At 38.0% G+C, this 18969-nt stretch overlaps 1 pseudogene; it reads right to left on the reverse strand.

Moving 5' to 3' along the window:
* Positions 1–1088: 1088 nt before the first annotated feature.
* Positions 1089–18969, reverse strand: part of Brcc3-ps2 (BRCA1/BRCA2-containing complex, subunit 3, pseudogene 2) — a 140484-nt pseudogene continuing 122603 nt past the window's right edge.

Below are 18969 nucleotides of genomic sequence, written 5' to 3' on the forward strand. Positions count from 1 at the left end.
GGTTCAACCTCTTCCCAATACTTTCTTAAACAAGAACATCCAGAGACCACACCATCAAGATGATTAAATGCTCTCAAAAGAAGATAACAAAAGCCAGGTCAATATGATGCCTCCAAAGTAGAGCTATACCGCTACAGCATGTCCTGGATCTACTAACACAATAAGAAAATGACCTATAATTCAATCTTATTAAGATAATAGAACCCTAGAAATAGGAAGTGAATAACTCCCATAAAGAAATAAAGGAAAATACAATCAAACAGATAGAGGTCTTTAAAGAAGAAATAAATATATCCCTCAAAGACGTACAGAAAAATACATTTAAATGGGTGAAGGAAATAAATAAAACTGTATAAGACCTGAAAGTCAAAATAGAAACTATAAAGAAAACACAAACTCAGGAAATCCTGGAGATGTAAAACTTAGTGACGAGAATGGGAACAACAGATGTAACCATCACCAACAGAGTACAGGAAATAGAAAAGAGAATGTCAGACATTAGAAGATACAATAGAAGAAATTGATACATAAGTTAAAGAAAATGTTAAATGTTAAAAACTCCAAAATGAACAATCCAAGAAACCTGGGAAACCATAAAAAATTTTTTACCTAAGAATAATTGGAATAGAAGAAGGTCTCTGCTCCAAGGCCAAGAAAATATTCTCAACAAAATCACTCAAGCTTTGAGTTGAATATTAAGTACTTAACTCCTAAATTCTTTTTCTTGAATAATCTTTTCTAAGTTTTCCATATTAAATTTAAATCCATGATACATTTGGAGGTACTTTTAGGATAGATTTTGTTGGCTTGGGGAGGTTCAATTTGTTGAAAAGACTGTCTTTTCTTCCTTGAATCACATTTGTACTTTTTCAAAATTAGTTAAGCATATAGGTTTATTTCTGAATTTTCATTCCTGTTGCATTGAATCATAGTATCATAGTATCTTCATTACTGTAACTTTATAATAAGTCTTGAAGTTACATAATATAGGCCTTCCAACTTTATCCTTTGCAAAATTGATTTTTGTTTAGTAAATTGTACATGAGGTATTTTCACCTGCCCACAAATTTTTTTGTTGTTCTCCTGCTTTATTTTAGGGAAGATAGCTCCTCCATAAGCCCTTCCTTTTCTTGTTGCAACTCCTGTCAATGCTGCTGGTTTTGCTCCATCTGTCCTCCAACCACTACAGTAGAGGTCCACTAACTGCTGACAACTGATTACACAAATTTTTGGTAAATATTGAGCTATTATGGATCTTGGTCACTGAGTCCAGACGTGTAAGGCTGCAAATCCTTCTATATGCATCCTGTTCTTTCTGACACAGGATCTTTGACAGCTCTACTGCAAATTCAAGGCATACTTTCGCAATATTGATCTGAAATACAATATGAATTGAGATTTCAAGTCTCTCATACTCTGAGCTTTTGGCGGCTTGTATGAATTGGAAGCAAGTACAGAGTACCCAGCCAGTCTTTGTGTTTTTGTCTTTCATGAAACAGGAAAAAAATAAGCCCTACAAAGCCTCGATCCATTATTTGGTGCATGGCTCATGTACAAACATCAACATGTGAAGTCAAAACAGATATATGAGTGTGGGAATGATACTAGCCAACAACTCTCATGGAATGACCTGTTAGTTGAGCCAACCTTTCTGCCTCTGTTGAGGCTCAGACAGCTGCTCTGGAGAAATTTTACACAGTGCTTTCTCTTGTTAGAATGCTGCAAGATGATGACAGAATGGATATGAACAACAGAACGGATATGAACAATTCTAATAGAATTTTACATTCAACTCAAAAGCACAATTTCACAAGAAATCAAAGTACATATTGGACTTCATCAAAATTGAAACTTTCTATCTTCAAAAAAGTTAAGAGGAAACCACATGATATCTGACTAGTGAAAATATATGCTTAAAACTCAAAAATAAACAATACCAGTAGAAAATGAAAAGAGACATAAACATTGTCACTACAGAGGATATAATTATGGGAATATATATTAATGTCATGGACTGGTATATACTTATTAAGATTGCTATAGAAAAAAATAGTGAGAATACCAAATACTGCTGAGGATGCAAACTAGATTTCTTGTACACCAGTGACAGGAATGTAAAAATCTGGGTAGAAGATTTTTGGAAACGTTTTAAGTTGAATATTCAATGACATGACCCACCCAGTCATGCTGTCTTGGTACAGAACATTTTTACAAAATTTTTCATGACAGTTTTAGCTGTGATAGCTGCAAATTAGAAACAAGCCAAATTTTTGACAGTGAGTAAATAACTAAACCCATTCTTATAATGGAATACTATATGTAGTAGTATGCTAATATGATGAAACGGGCTATTATAGTAAATGAAAAAATGCTAGTCCTAAAAAAACACTTATTGTATGGTTGCATTTCTAGAGCATTTTTTTTAATTTTTAATTTGCTCCATCTTTACTAAATTGGTTATTTCTTATTTACATCTCAATTGTTATTTCCTTTCCCAGTTTCCAAGCAAACAACCGCCTAACCCCTCCCCACCCTTCTATATGGGTGTTCCCCTCCCCATCCTCCTCTCCTTACCACCCTCCCCCAAAAATCCAGCTCACTGGGGGGTTCAGTCTTGGCAGGACCAAGGGCTTCCCCTTCCAGTGGTGCCCTTACTAGGCTGTTCATTGCTACCTATGCAGTTGGAGCCCAGGGTCAGTCCATGTATAGTCTTTGGGTAATGGCTTAGTCCCTGGAAGCTTTGGTTGGCTGGCATTGTTGTTCATATTGGGTTTCAAGCCCCTTAAAGCTCTTTCAGACCTTTCTCTGATTCCTTCAAAGGGAGTCCCAGTCTCAGTTCAGTGGTTTGCTGCTGGCATTCGCCTACGAATTTGCCTTATTCTGGCTGGGTCTCTCAGGAGAGATCTACATCCGGTTCCTGTCAGCCTGCACTTCTTTGCTTTATCCATCTTATCTAGTTTGGTGGTAGTATATGTATGGGCCACTGTGGAGCAGGCTCTGAATGGGCATTCCTTCAGCCTCTGTTCTAAACTTTGCCTCCCTGTTCCCTCCCAAGGGTATTATTGTTCCCCTTTTAAAGAAGGAGTGAAGCATTTGCATTTTGGTCATCCTTCTTAAGTTTCACGTGTTATGTGCATTTAGGGTAATTCGAGCATTTGGGCTAATATCCACTTATCAATGATACATACCATGTGTGTTTTCTGTGATTGTGTTACCTCACTCGGGATGATATTTTCCAGTTCCATTCACTTGCCTATGAATTTCATAAAGTCATGGTTTTTGATAGCGGAGTAATATTCCATTGTGCAGATGTACCACATTTTCTGTATCCATTCCTCTGTTGAAGGGCATCTGGGTGCTTTCCGGCTTCTGACTATTACAAAAAGGCTGCTATGGACATAGTGGAGCATGTGTCTTTCTTATATGTTGGAGCAACTTTTGGGTATATATGACAAAGAGAGGTGTATAGCTGGCTCCACAGGTAGTTCAATGTCCAATTCTCTGAGGAACCTCCAGACTGATTTCCAGAAAAGTTGTACCAGTCTGCAATCCCACCAACAATGGAGGAGTGTTCTTCTTTTTCCACATCCTCTCTAGCATCTGTTGTCCCTGGAGTTTTTGATTTTATCCATTCTAACATGTGTAATGTGGAATCTCAGGGTTGTTTTGATTTGCATTTCCCTTATGACTAAAGATGTTGAACATTTCTTTAGGTGCTTCTCAGCCACTCAGCATTCCTCAGCTGTGAATTCTTAGTTTAGCTCTGAACCCCATTTTTAATAGGGTAATTTGTCTCCTTGCCGTCTAACTTCGTGAGTTCTTTGTATATTTTGGATATAAGCCCTCTATCAGTTGTAGGATTGGTAAAGATCTTTTCCCAATCTATTGGTTACTGTTTTGTCCTAACAATAGTGTCCTTTGCCTTATAGAAGCTTTGTAGTCTTATGAGATCCCATTTGTCGATTCTTGATCTTAGAGCATAAGCCATTGGTGTTTTGTTCAGGAAATTTTCTCCAGTACCCATGTGTTCAAGAAATTTCCACCTTTTCCTTCCAATAGTTTGAGTGTATCTGGTTGGATGTGGATGTCCTTGATCCACTTTGACTTAAGCTTTATACAGGGTGATAAGAATGGATCGATCTGCATTCTTCTACATGCTGACCTCCAGTTGAACCAGCACCATTTGGTAAAAATGCTATCTTTTTTCCATTGGATGGTTTTGGCTCCTTTGTCAAAAATAAAGTGACCATAGGTGTGTGGGTTCACTTCTGGGTCTTCATTTCTATTCCACTGCTCTGTCTGCCTGTCCCTGTACTAATACCATACAGTTTTTACTACTATTACTATGTAATACTGCTTGAGATCAGGGATAGTAATTCCTCTGGAAGTCCTTTTATTGTTGAGGATAGTTTTAGCTATCCTGGGTTTATTGTTATTCCAGATGAATTTGCAAATTGTTCTGTCTAATTCTCTGAAGAATTGGATTAGAATTTTGATGGGGATTGCATTGAATCTGTAGATCGCTTTTGGTAAAATGGCCATTTTTACTATATCAATCCTGCCAATCAATGAGCAAGGGAGATCTTTCCATCTTCTGAGATTTTATTCAATTTCTTTCTTCAGAGTCTTGAAGTTCTTATCATACAGATCTTTCACTTGCTTTATTAAAGACACACCGAGATATTTTATATTATTTAGGACTATTATGAAGGGTGCCGTTTCCCTAATTTCTTTCTCGGCTTGTTTCTCTTTTGTGTAGAGGAAGGCTACTAATTTATTTGAGTTAATTTTATACCCAGCTACTTTGTTCAAGATGTTTATCAGTTTTATTAGTTCTCTGGTGGAACTTTTGGGAACACTTAAATACACTATCATATCCTCTGCAACTAGTGATATTTTGACTTCATTCTTTCCAATCTCTATCCCTTTGATCTCCTTTTGTCATCTGATTTGTCTGGCTAGGACTCCAAGAGCTATATTGAATAAGTAGGGAGAGAGTGGGCAATCTTGACTAGTCCCTGATTTTAGTTGAGATTGCTTCAAGTTTCTCTCGATTTAGTTTAATATTAGCTACTGGTTTGCTGTATATGGCTTTTACTATGTTTAGGTATGGGACTTGAATTCCTATTCTTTCCAGGACTTTTCTCATGAAGTGGTGTTGAATTTTGTCAAACGCATTTAATGAAATGATCATGTGGTTTTTATCTTTCAGTTTGTTATATTACGTTGATGGTTTTCCATATATTAAGCCATTTCTACATCCCTGGGACGAAGCCTTCTTGATCATGATGGATGATTGTTTTGAGGTGCTCTTGGATTCAGTTTGCAAGAATTTTTTGAGTATTTTTGCATCGATATTCACACGGGAAATTGGTCTGAAGTTCTCTTTCTTTGTTGGGTCTTTGCATGGTTTAGGTATAAGAGTAATTGCGGCTTCATAGAAAGAATTCGGTAGCGCTCCATCTGTTTCAATTTTGGAAAATAGTTTAGATAGTATTGGTATGAGGTCTTCTATGAAGGTCTGATAGAATTCTGCAATGAACCCATCTGGACCTGGGTCTTCTTGGTTGGGAGAACTTTTATTACTGCTTCTCTTTCTTTAGGAGTTATGGGGTTGTTGCAATGGTTTATCTGTTCCTGATTTAACTTTGGTACCTGGTATCAATCTAGGAAATTTTGCATTTCCTCCAGACTTTCAAGTTTTGTTGAATATAGGCCTTTGTAATAGGATCTGATATTTTTCGAATTTCCTCTGAATCTATAGTTATGTCTCCCTTTTCATTTCTGATTTTGTTAATTGGTACACACTCTGTGTCCTCTGGTTAGTCTGGCTAAGGGTTTATCTATATTGTTGATTTTCTCAAAGAAAGAAATTTGATTCTGTTGATTCTTTGTATGTTTTTTTTCCTCTCACTTGGTTGATTTCAGCTCTGAGTTTGATTATTTCCTGCCTTCTACTCCTCCTGACTGTATTTGCTGCTTTTTGTTCTAGAGCTTTTACATGTGCTCTCAAGCTGCTGATATATATTCTCTCCTGTTTCTTTCTGCAGGCACTCAGAGCTATGAGTTTTCCTCTTAGCACAGCTTTCATTGGGTCGCACAAGTTTGGGTTTTTTTTTACCTTCATTTTCATTAAATCTAAGAAGTCTTTAATTTCTTTCTCTATTTCTTCCTTGACCGGGTTATCACTGAGTAGAGCATTGTTCAACTTCCATGCATATGTGGGCGTTCTTCCCTTATTGTTATTGAAGACCAGCTTTAGCCCGTGGTGGTCTGATAGGATGCATGGGATTATTTCTATCTTTCTGTATCTGTTGAGGCCTATTTTATGACAGATTATATGGTCAATTTTGGAGAAAGTACCATGAGGTGGTGAGAAGTAGGTATAGCCTTTTGTTTTAGGATAGAATGTTCTATAAATATCTGTTAAATCCATTTGGTTCATGACTTCTCTTAGTCTGTCTATGTCTCTGTTTAATTTCTGTTTCCATGATCTGTTCATTGATGAAAGTGGGGTGTTGAAATAGTGTACTATTGGGACTGGGGATTTGGCTCAGTGGCAGAGCGCTTGCCTAGGAAGCGCAAGGCCCTGGGTTCGGTCCCCAGCTCCGAAAAAAAGAACCAAAAAAAAAAAAAAAGAAAGAAATAGTGTACTATTATTGCGTGAGGTGCAATGTGTGCTTTGAGCTTTAGTAAGGTTTCTTTTATGTATGTAGGTGCCCTTATATTTGGAGCATAGATATTTAGGGTTGAGAGTTCATCTTGGTGGATTTTTTCTTTGATGAATATGAATATCCTTCTTTATCTTTTTTGATGACTTTTGGTTGAAAATCGATTTTATTCGATATTAGAATGCCTACTCGAGCTTGCTTCTTTGGACCATTGGCTTGGAATTTTTTTTTTCAGCGTTTAACTCTGAGGTAGTGTCTGTCTTTGTCTCTGAGGTGTGTTTCCTGTAGGCAGCAGAATGCAGAGTCCTCATTGCGTATCCAGTTTGTTAATCTGTGTCTTTTATTGGGGAATTGAGTCCATTGATGTTGAGAGATATTAAGGAATAGTGTTTGTTGCTTCCTGTTATATTCGTATTTGGATGTGAGATTATGTTTGTTTGCTTGTCTTCTCTTTGTTTTGTTGCAAGACTTGCTTTTTCTAGGGTGTAGCTTGCCTTCTTATGTTGGACTTTACCATTTATTATCCTTTGTAGGGCTGGATTTGTAGAAAGATATTGTATATTGTGAATGAGCTATATGTAGTGCCACATGCCTGCAATCTCAGTGCTCAGGAGTCTGAGGCAGGAAAATAACAGTTAGAGCCATTCTGAGGTATATAGTTCCCACTCATTTTGGCTACAGTATGAGACATTGCTTCAGAAAAAAAGGACAGAGAGGGTAAGTGATAAAAAAGAAAGCATAGGGGTGGGGATAAAATGATTTGAATATTCTTATAGGTCAATTATGAACACAAGTCTGTACTTCACTTTCTTGAGTAAAATGATATTATAATAGATGATCATCAAGTGTACTTTTAGCTCACTGTTCATACTTTAAAATGTTGATCATCAGAAAGAACAGTGCTGGGCTGAAGAGATGGCTCAGTGGCTAAGAGCACTAACTGCTCTTCCAGAGGTCCTGAGTTCAATTTCCAGCAACCACGTGGTGGCTTACAACTATCTGTAATGAGATCTGATGCCCTATTCTGGTATGTCTGAAGACAGCAACATTGTATTCACATACATAAAATACATAAATCTTTTAAAAGAGAAAAAAATCATAAAAGATAACTTTTCCAACCTAAAGAGATGCCTCTAAACATACATGTATCTTGCCGAACATCAATTTAGACTAGACAAAAAAGAAAATCCTCCTGGCACATAATAAACAAAACACACAATCTACACAAGAAAGAATATTAAAAGTGGCAAGGGAACATGGCCAGGTAACAGGCAAAGGCAGACCTACCAGAATTACACGCAACTTCTCAACATTGACTATAAAAGCTAGAACAGCCTAGACATATATATTGCAATCTATAAAAACACAACAGGTGTTAATCTAGACTACTATTTCAAGCAAAACTCTCAATCATGGTACAGGTAGAAAAAAAGATATTTCAAGACAAATTCAATGTCAAACCATATCTACCTACAAATCCAGCTTTACAAAAAATATCTTAAAAGAAAACTCCAATGCAAGGAGGATAACTACATCCAAAAAACACAGAAAATAAGTAATTCCTTTGCAATATAAACAAGGAAATCACCCAAACTAACAACACCTTCATCAAAGTAATGAGAAATAGCAATCACTGGTCACTAATATTTCTCAACATCAATAAATCCAATTCCCCAAAGAAAGACAGCCTAACAGAATGATACAAAACAGCATCCATCATTCTGTTGCATACAAGAAACACACCTCAGCGATAAAGATAAACAGTACCTCAGAGTAAAGATCTGGAAATAAAGTATTTCAAGCAAAATGACCCATTGAAGCAAACTGGAGTAGGCATCCTAATATCTAATAAACTCAACTTTCAATCAAAAATTAGCCAAAGTCAACAGGAAAGGTCATTTCATAATTATCAAAAGAAAGATCCACCAAGATGATATCTCAATTCTGAACATCTATGCCCCAAACACAATGACACCCTTATTTGAAAAAAAAAAGCTAAAGCTTAAATCATGCATCAACACCAGCATATTAGTAATGGGAGACTTCAACCCCCTTAGCTTCACCAACTGATAAGACATCCAGAAAAAAAAAAACTAAACAGAGAAATAATGAAACAGACATTATGAATCAAATGGACCTAACGAATAGACATCTATAAAATATTTCACCCTAACCCAACATGATACGTCATCTTCTCAGTACCTCATAAATTCTTCTCCAAAACTGACCATATAGTCAGTCATAAAGCAAGTCTTAACAGGTTCAAGAAATTTGAAATATCTGCATTTATGTTATCAACCACTATGGGTTAAAGCTGGCCTTCAACAACAGAAATACCAGAAAACATACACACTTACAGAATTGAACAAGTCTACTCAATGATCTCTGCGTAAAATAAAAATAAATAAATAAATAAATAAATGAAAGACTTCACAGAATTCAGTGAAGATGAGGGCTCAATATACACAAATTTATGGAACACAGTGAAAGAAGTGCTAAGAGGAAAGTTCACAGCACTATGTGCCTTCAAAAAGAAATAGAAAAGTTCTCATACAAGCACTCCAGAAGTAATCATGAAATACTACATAGCTATTAAGAATAAAGAAAGCACGAGTTTTGCAGGCAAATGGATGGAACTAGAAAATGCCATCCTGAGTGAGGTAACTCAGACCCAAAAGGATAATCATGGTATGTACAAACTAATAAGTGGATATTAGCCAAAAATGAACAGAATACCCAGGATATAATCCACAGAACTCAAGAAGGCTAACAAGCCAAAGCGCCCAAGTAAGACTATCTCGGTTCCACTTGGGAGGGAGAAAAAAGCAATCACAGGAGAAGGGAGGGGTGAGGGACATGGGTGAGAAAGGCTACAGGGAGGATAAGAGAGGAACAAGATCAGGTATTGGGGAGGTGGGAGGAACAAGACTAAGGACCAGCAGAAAGAAGACAACCTTCAGAGGTTGGGAGGTGGGGGACCCTCTGGAGTATGCCAGAGACATGGGAGGTGAGAGACTGTTAGGACTCAAAGGAATGAACCTTGAATGAGATACCCTACAGTGGGAAAAAGGAGCTTGTAGAGTCCACCTCCAGGAAAAAGACAGGGCACCAAGTGGGCTTGCTATCCCATGGTCAAAAACTCTGACTCAGAATTTTTCCTGTCAGAAAGAACTGCAGGGACAAAAATGGGAATGAGCCTGAGGAAAAGGACAGTGACAGTCCCAAGTTAAGATCCAGCTCAGGTGGAGGACCCAAGGCCTGGCACAATTACTGATGCTATGGTGTGCTTACAAATAGGGTCCTATCATAACTGACCCCTGAAAGGCCCAACAAGCAGTTGAAAGACTCAGATGCAAATACTTACACTGAACCAATGGGCAGAGGCATGTCACCCCTGTGTCTGAATTATGGAAGACTGGAGGAGGTTGAGGAGGAGGGCGACCCTATAGAAAGACCAGCAGTCTCAACTAACGTGAACCCCAGAGACCTCTCAGACACTAAGCCACCATCAGACAGCATTTACCAAAAGATATGAGGCCCCCAATGAATATACAGCAGAGGACTCCTGGATCTGCCCTCAATCAGAGAGGATGCACCTGACCCTCAGGAGACTTGGAGACCCTGGAAGGTGATGCTTGTGTGGGGTAGGTGAGGACATCCACTTGGAGAAGGGGGAAAGGAGGAGTGGGATGTGGAACAATTGAAGGATGGACCAGGAGGGAGATAAAGTCTGGACTGTAAAAAGGGGTTAAAAAATGAAAAAAAAATCAAACACACAAACAAAAAGTACACCTGAAAGCTCTAAGGTAGGCAAGCACACAAAAAAGGAGTAGAAGGAAGGAAATAAAGTAATGACTAAAATCAATCACTTAGAAACACAGTAAACAATATAAAGAATCAACAAAACCAAGAGCTAGTTCTTTGAGAAAATTAATATAAACAAACCCTTAGCCAAACTGAAAGGCAGATAGACAGCATCCAAATTAACAAAATCAGTAATGAAAAGGGAAACATAACAACTGACACTGAAGAAATTAAAAGAATCATTAGGTCTTAGTTCAAAAGAGGGTACTAAACAAAATTGGAAAACCTTTAAGAGATAGATGATTTTCTACACAGATAGCATTTACCAAAGTTAAATGAAGAATTCGTCAACAATTTCAACAGCACCACAATGCCTAAAGAAACAAGCAGTCATTAAACGTCTACACTCAGAAAAAGCCAAGAGACAGATGGTTTTCAAAGGAAAGCTAATACCAATACTCCTCAAACTATTCCACAAAAGAGAAAGAGAATACTGGAAAACTCATTCTATGAGGCCACAGTCACCCTGATATCTAAACTACCCAAAGCCTCAAAAAAGAAAGCAAACTTCAGACCAAAATCTCTTAAGAACATTGACACAAAAATACTGAATAAAATACTCACAAATAGAATCCAGGGAAACATCAAAGACATCATCTTTCAAGATAAGTAAACTTCATCCAGGGATGCAAAGATGGTTCAACGTATGAAAATACATCAATGTAATCTGCCATAAAAACAAATTGAAAGAAAAGAATCACATGCTAATCTCATTAGATGTTGAAAAAAGTTCAATAAATTGTAACACTCACACATCTAAAATGTATTAGATAAATCAGTAATCCAGTTTACATACATAAACTTAAAGCAATATATAACAAGACAATAGCCAACATCAAACTAAATGGAGAGAACATAATGCATTTCCACTAAAATCAGGAACAAGACAAGACAGCCCACTCTCTCCCTATCTATTCAATGTAGTACTCAAACTCCTAGCCAGAGCAATTAGGCAACCAAAGGAGGTCAAAGAAATACAAATTGGAAAGGGAGAAGTCAAAATATCACTATTTGCAGATGATATAATAGTATACTTAAATGACAACAAAAGTTTCAACAAAGAACTCCTGAACCTGACTAACAATTTAGCAAAGTGGCTGGATACAAAATAAACTCAAAGAAATCATAGCTCTCCTTTTTACAAATCATAAGTGGGCAAAAAAAGAAATTAGGGAAACAACACCCATTATAATAGCCATGAATAATTTGAAATATCTTGGTGTAACTCTAACCACACAATTGAAAGATCTGCATGACAAGTGGTTCAGGCCCTGAAAAAAAAATTGAAGATAATATCAGATGGTGGAAATATCTCCTGTGCTTGTGAGTAGGAAGGACTGGCATAGTAAAAATGGCCATCATATGAAAAATAACCTGCAGATTGAATGTGATCTCTGTCAAAATTTCAGCACAATTTTTAATTGAATTTTAAAGAAAAATTCTCAACTTCATATGGGAAAAAATTCCTAGATACTCAAAACAATTCTGAACAATAAAAGAATTTCAGGAGGAATCACTGTCCGTCATCTCCAGCTGTCCAAAAGAACAATTGTGATAATTCTCCCAAACAAAAAGAGCCCAGGTCCAGATGGGTTCAGTAAAGAATTATATCAGAACTTCATTAAAGACCTCATACCAATACTATCCAAACTATTCCATGAAATTGAAACAGATGGAGCGCTATCGAATTCCTTCTATGAAGCCACAATTACTCTTATACCTAAACCACACAAAGACACAACAAAGAAAGAGAACTTCAGACCAATTTCCCTTATGAATATCGACACAAAAATACTCAATAAAAATCTTGCAATCTGAATCCAAGAACACATCAAAACAATCATCCATCATGATCAAGTAGGCTTATTCCAAAGTATGCAGGGATGATTTAATATACGGAAAACCATCAACGTAATCAACTATATAAACAAACTGAAAGATAAAAACCACATGATCATTTCATTAGATGCTAAGAAAGCATTTGATGAAATTCAACACCCCTTCATGATAAAAGTCATGAAAAGAAAAGGAATTAAAGGCCCATACCAAAGCATAGTAAAAGTCATATACAGCAAACCAGTCGCTAACATTAAAATAGAGAGGAACTTGAAGCAATCCCACTAAAATCAGGGACTAGACAAGGCTGCCCACTCTCTCGCTACTTATTCAATACAGTTCTCAAAGTACTAACCAGAGCAATCAGACAACAAAAGGAGATCAAATGGATACAGATTGGAAAGGAAGAAGTCAAAATATCACTAGTTGCAGATAATATGATAGTATGTTTAAGTGATCCCAAAAGTTCCACCAGAGAACTACTAAACCTAATAAACAACTTCAGCAAAGTGGCTGGGTATAAAATTAACTCAAATAAATCAGTAGCCTTCCTCCACACAAAAGAGAAACAAGCTGAGAAAGAAATTAGGGAAACGACACCCTTCATAATAGTTCCAAATAATATAAAATACCTCGGTGTGATTTTAACCAAGCAAGAGAATGATCTGTATGATAAGAACTTCAAACCTCTGAAGAAAGAAATTGAAAAAAATCTCAGAAGATGGATATATCTGCCATGCATATGAATTGGCAGGATTAATATAGTAAAAATGGACATTTTACCAGAAGCGATCTACAGATTCAATGTAATCCCCATCAAAATTCCAATACAATTCTTCCTGGAGTTAGAATAATTTGCAAGTTAATCTGGAATAACAAAAAGCCAAGGATAGCTAAAACTATCCTCAACAATAAAAGGACTTCCAGAGGAATCACTATCCCTGACCTCAAGCTGTGAAACAGAGCAATACTGATAAAAACTATATGGTATTGGTACAGAGACAGGCAGATATACCAGTGGAATAGAATTGAAGACCCAGAAATGAACCCACACACCTATGGGCACTTGATTTTTGACAAAGGAGCCAAAACCATCCAATGGAAAAAAGAGCATTTTCAGCAAATGGTGCTGGTTCAACAGGAGTTCAGCATGTAGGAGAATGTAGATCAATCCATTCTTATCACCCTGTTCAAAGTTTAAGTCCAAGTGGGTCAAGGACCTCCACATCAAACCAGATACACTCAAACTAAAAAAAGGAAAAGTGGGGAAGCAATTCGAACACATGGGCACTGGAGAAAATTTCCTGAACAAAACACCAATGGCTTATGCTCTAAGATCAAGAATAGACAAATGTGATCTCATAAAACTCCAAAGCTTCTGTAAGGCAAAGGACACTGTGGTTAGGACAAAACGGCAACCAACAGATTGGGAAAAGATCTTTACCAATCCTTCAACTGATAGAGGGCTTATATCCAAAATATCCAAAGAACTCACGATGTTAGACTGCAAGGAGACAAATAAACCTATTAAAAATGGGGTTCGGAGCTAAACTAAGAATTCACAGCTGAGGAATGCTGAATGGCTGAGAAGCATCTAAAGAAATGTTCAACATCTTTAGTCATAAGGAAAATGCAAATCAAAGCAACCCTGATAGTCTACCTCACTACAGTGAGAATAGATAAGATCAAAAACTCAAGTGACAGCAAATGCTGTCTAGGATGTGGAGAAAGAGGAACCATCCTCCACTGTTGGTGGGATTGGAGATTGGTACAAACATTCTGGAAATCAGTCTGGAGGTTCCTCAGAAAATTGGACATTGAACTACCTGAGGACCCAGCTATAACCACTCTTGGTCATATACCAAAAGATGCCCCAACATATAACAAAGACACATGCTCCATTTATGTATCCATTCCTCTGTTGAAGGGATCTGGGTGCTTTCCAGAATCTGACTATGTTTATAGCAGCCTTATTTACAATAGTCAGATTCTGGAAAGCACCCAGATCCCTTCAACAGAGGAATGGATACATAAATGTGATACATCTACACAATGGAATATTACTCAGCTATCAAACAATGACGTTGTGAAATTGATAGGCAAGTGGATGGAACTGGAAAATATCATCCTGAGTGAAGTTACCCAATCACAGAAAAACACACATGGTATGTATCATTGATAAGTGGATATTAGCCCAAATGCTCGAATTACCCAAGATGCACAGAACACATGAAACTCAAGAAGGAAGACCAAAATGCGGACATTTCACTCCTTCTTTAAAAGGGGAACAAGAATACTCTTGGGAGGGGATAGGGAGGCATAGTTTATAACAGAGGCTGAAGGAACGCCCATTCAGAGCCTTCCCCACATGTGGCTCATACATATACTACCACCAAAATAGATAAAATGGATGAAGCAAAGAAATGCAGGCTAACAGATACCGCATGTAGATCTCTCCTGACAGACACAGCCAGAATATAGCAAATACATAGGCGAATGTCAGCAGCAAACCACTGAACTGAGAACGGGACCCCCGTTGAAGGAATCAGAGAAAGGACTGAAAGAGCTAAAGGGGATTGAGACCACATATGAACAACGATGCCAACCAACCAGAGCTTCCAGGGACTAAGCCAGTACCCAAAGACTATACTTGAATTGATCCTGGGCTCCAACCTCATAGGTAGCAATGAATAGCCTTAGTAAGGGCACCAGTGGAAGGGGAAGCCCTTGGTCCTGCCAAGGCTGGACCCCCAGTGAACCAGATTCTTCAGGGGAGGGCAGTAATGGGGGGAGGATGGGGAGGGGAACACCCATATAGAAGGGAAGGGTAAGGAGTTAAGGGGATGTTGGCATGGAAACCGGGAAAGGGAATAACAACTGAAATGTAAATACTCAATACCCAATTTAATAAAGATGGAAAAATATTTCACAGCATTTGTACAGAAATAGACACACTGATCAATGTAATCTAATCAAGGACACAGAAAATAAAACCACTCACCTAGGAACACTTGATTTTTGACACATAGGCTGGGCTTAGGACTCCAATACATATGTAGCAGATGTGCAGCTTGGTCGTCATGTCAGTCCAAAACCATACAATGGAAAAATGAAAATGTCTACAATAAATATTGCTAGACTTATTGGATGCAGTAGATGTAACAAGTAGAAGAATGAAAATAGATCCATATTAATCACCCTGCACAAAACTCAATTCCAAGTTGATCAAGGACCTCCATATTAAACCTGATATATCTAATGTCAAAGAAGAGAAAGTAGGAAATACCCTTGAAAGCACTTGCATGGGACACAATTTCCTGAACATAACACAATGGCTCAAGCTCTAATATCAATTCTTGATAAATAGGACCTCATGAAACTGAAAAGCTTCTGTAAGGCAAAGGAAATTATTAATAGAATAAACCTGCAGTGCACAAATTAGGAAAAGATTATCACCAACCCTACATCTGACAAAGGACTAATATCCCAAATTTAACAAAGAACTCAAGAAGTTACACAACAACTTTAATAACCCAATTTAAAAAATGGGGTACAGAACTAAACAGAGACTTCTCAACAGAGGAATACTGGATTGCCAAGAAGCATTTAAAGACATGTTTAAAGTTTTTAGTCATTTGAGAAATGCAAATCAAAACAACTCAGAGGTTCCATCTCATACCCAACAGAATGGCTAAGATAAAAAACCTCAAGAGATAGAACATTCTGGCAAGGAGGTGGAACAAAGGGAATTCTTTTTCTTTGCTGGTGGGAGTCTAAACTTTAACAACAACTTTGGAAATTAATTTGGAGTTTTCTTAGAAAAGCAAAAACGGTTACACCTCAATACTTCTGGGCATATACTCAAAAGATGTTCTGACATCATACAAAGGCAATAGCTCAACTATGTTCATATCAGCTTTATTCTTCCATAATAGCCAGAAACTGGAACCAAGCTAGATATCCCTTAACTGAAGAATGGATAAAGATAATGTGGTACATCTGCACAATGGAATACTATTGAGCTACTAAAAACAAAGGCATCATGAATTTTGCAGGCAAATGGATAGAACTTGAGAATATCATCCTGAGTTAGTTAAACCCATCCCAGAAGGACATGCATGGTACATACTCACTTATACTTGGATATTAGCCATAAACTGCAGATATCAGGCTACATTCTACAAAAACCAAAGAAGCTAAAGAAGGAAAGCCCAAGGCAGGAAGCTTGATCTCACTTAGAAGAGGTTATAAAACAGTCATAAGAGGCAAATGGAGAGAGAAAACTAGGAGATAAATGGGGAGAGGAAGGAAATGGTCAGGAGGCATTAGGATCAGGTGTGTGGAAGGACAGGAAAGATGGCTAGAAGGCCATGAAAATGAATGAAAATCTGTAACTGACATGTGTGAGGAGGTGAGGCATATATTTAGGATGAGTCAGAGACCTGGATAAGGGGGGTACCCAAGAAACAATGGAGGTGACCTTAGCTGTGAACTCACTATATTTGGAGATATAGAACCTGAAGAGGTTACCTCCTATAGACAGGTAATAACCCCAGTGGAGCAATAAAAACACCAACCCACCCACAAAAATTTCAACCTGAAATTTATTCTGCTGCAAGAAATGCAGGTACAGAGAATGGAACAGAGACTGAGGGAATGACCAATCAAAAACTGGCCCAACTTGAGACCCATCCAATGGGCAAGCACTAATCCCTAACACTATTAATGATGCTTTGTTATGTTTGCAGACAGGAGTGTGTTGTCCTCTGAGAGACTTCACCAAACAACTGACTCAGATACAGACACTCACAACAAAACAGTGGATGGATCTTGGAGACTCTGTTGGAGAAAGAATTTGTGAGCCCCAAAGGGGACAGAAACTTGACAGGAACACCAAAAGTCAACTAATCTGGAACCATTGGCCTCTCAAGATCTGAACCACCACCAACAAGAAAAAAAATGCATGGGCTGGACCTAGGACCCCAATACATATGTAGCAAATGTGCAGCTTGTTCTTCATGTAGATCCCAAACACCTGGAGTGGGGGCTGTCCCAAATGTTGTTGCCTGTACATGGGATATGTTCTTTTAGCTGTGCTTCCTTTTCTGGCCTCAGTGGGAGAGGAAACACCTAGCCTTAAAGAGACTTGAAGTGCTAGGGTGAGGGGATACCCAGAGAAAACCTTCACCCAAACAGAGGAAAAGGGGAGGGCTGATGGGGAGGGATTGTAGGAGGGAGTGACCAGGAAGGAGAGGTGAGCAGGATGTAAAATGAATAATAAAAAATGAAATTAAAAAAATAGAAAACTCGTTCTGTAGCAAACATCTGGTAAATTTTAGATTTTTTCCTGAGGAAGCTATCACTGAGTGTTTGTAAACAACCATTTTAAAGAAGCAGTGATGTAATGTGGAAAAAAAGTATACTTCAAAAGACAGCACCTGAGTAATTGACACAATCCAGATGTGAAATGTATGATTTTGAAAAACAAAGGAGAGATTACTAGGAGATGAAATGTGTTTAGAAAGCTTCATGGATATGAGAGATCACCAGATATAACCCTGTGTCACAGATGTCTGTACCCAAATCCCACCCAGGGGTGCTGTCACACGTAAACCACCGCTATTGCTCCAATAGCTGGCAAGATGCAAAACATCCAGGCAATCCAGGAAACGTCCAGGACCAAACCTAAACATTTTAGTTATAGAAGAGAGCAAAAATTTCCAAGTCAAAGGGCCAATACGTATCTTCTATTAAATAATAAAATAAAACTTTGCTAACCTAAAGAAAGAGGTTTTGATAAATATACAAGAAGCCTGTAGAACCCCAAATAGATTGGACAAGAAAAGAAATTTCTCCTGTCAGGGAATAATCAAAACAACAAATACACAAAACAAAGAAAGAATATTAAAAGCAGTAAGGGTAAAAGGTCAAGTAACATATACAGGTAGACCCATCAATATTATACGAGACATTTAAACAGAGACTATAAAAGCCAGAAGATCCTGGCCAGATGTCACACTGACACTAGGAGAACACAAAGTTTGGAGAAGAGACTAAAGAAAAGACCATCCAGAGACTGCCTGCCTGGGAATCCATCCCATATACAGACACAACCCAGACACTATATTGGATGCCAAGAAATACATGCTGATAGGAACCTGATATAGCTGTCTCCTGAGAGGCTCTGCCAGAGCCTGACAAATACAAATGTGGATGCTTGTAACTAACCATTGGACTGAGCACAGGGACCCCAATGGAGAAGTAAGGAAAAGGACTGAAAGAGCTAAAGAGGTTTGCAACCCCATAGGAAGAACAACATCAACTAACAGGATACGCTGAGCTCCCAGAGACTAAACACCAACCAATGAGTATACATGGAGGGATCCATGACCCAAGCTTCCCATGAAGCAGAGGATGGTCTTATATGCCATCAGTGGAAGAAGAGGCCCTTGATGCCTCAGTGTAGGGGGAATATCAGGGGTTGAGGTGGGAGTGGGTGATTGGCTCAGGGAGCACTCTCATAGAAGCAGGGGGAGGAGGGATGGGATAGGGGGCTTTTGGAGGGAAAACCGGGAAAAGGGATAACATTTGAAATGGA

The sequence above is a fragment of the Rattus norvegicus genome, chromosome 1, assembly GCF_021556685.1.
Source record: "Rattus norvegicus strain SHRSP/BbbUtx chromosome 1, alternate assembly SHRSP_T2T, whole genome shotgun sequence".
NCBI lineage: Eukaryota > Metazoa > Chordata > Mammalia > Rodentia > Muridae > Rattus > Rattus norvegicus.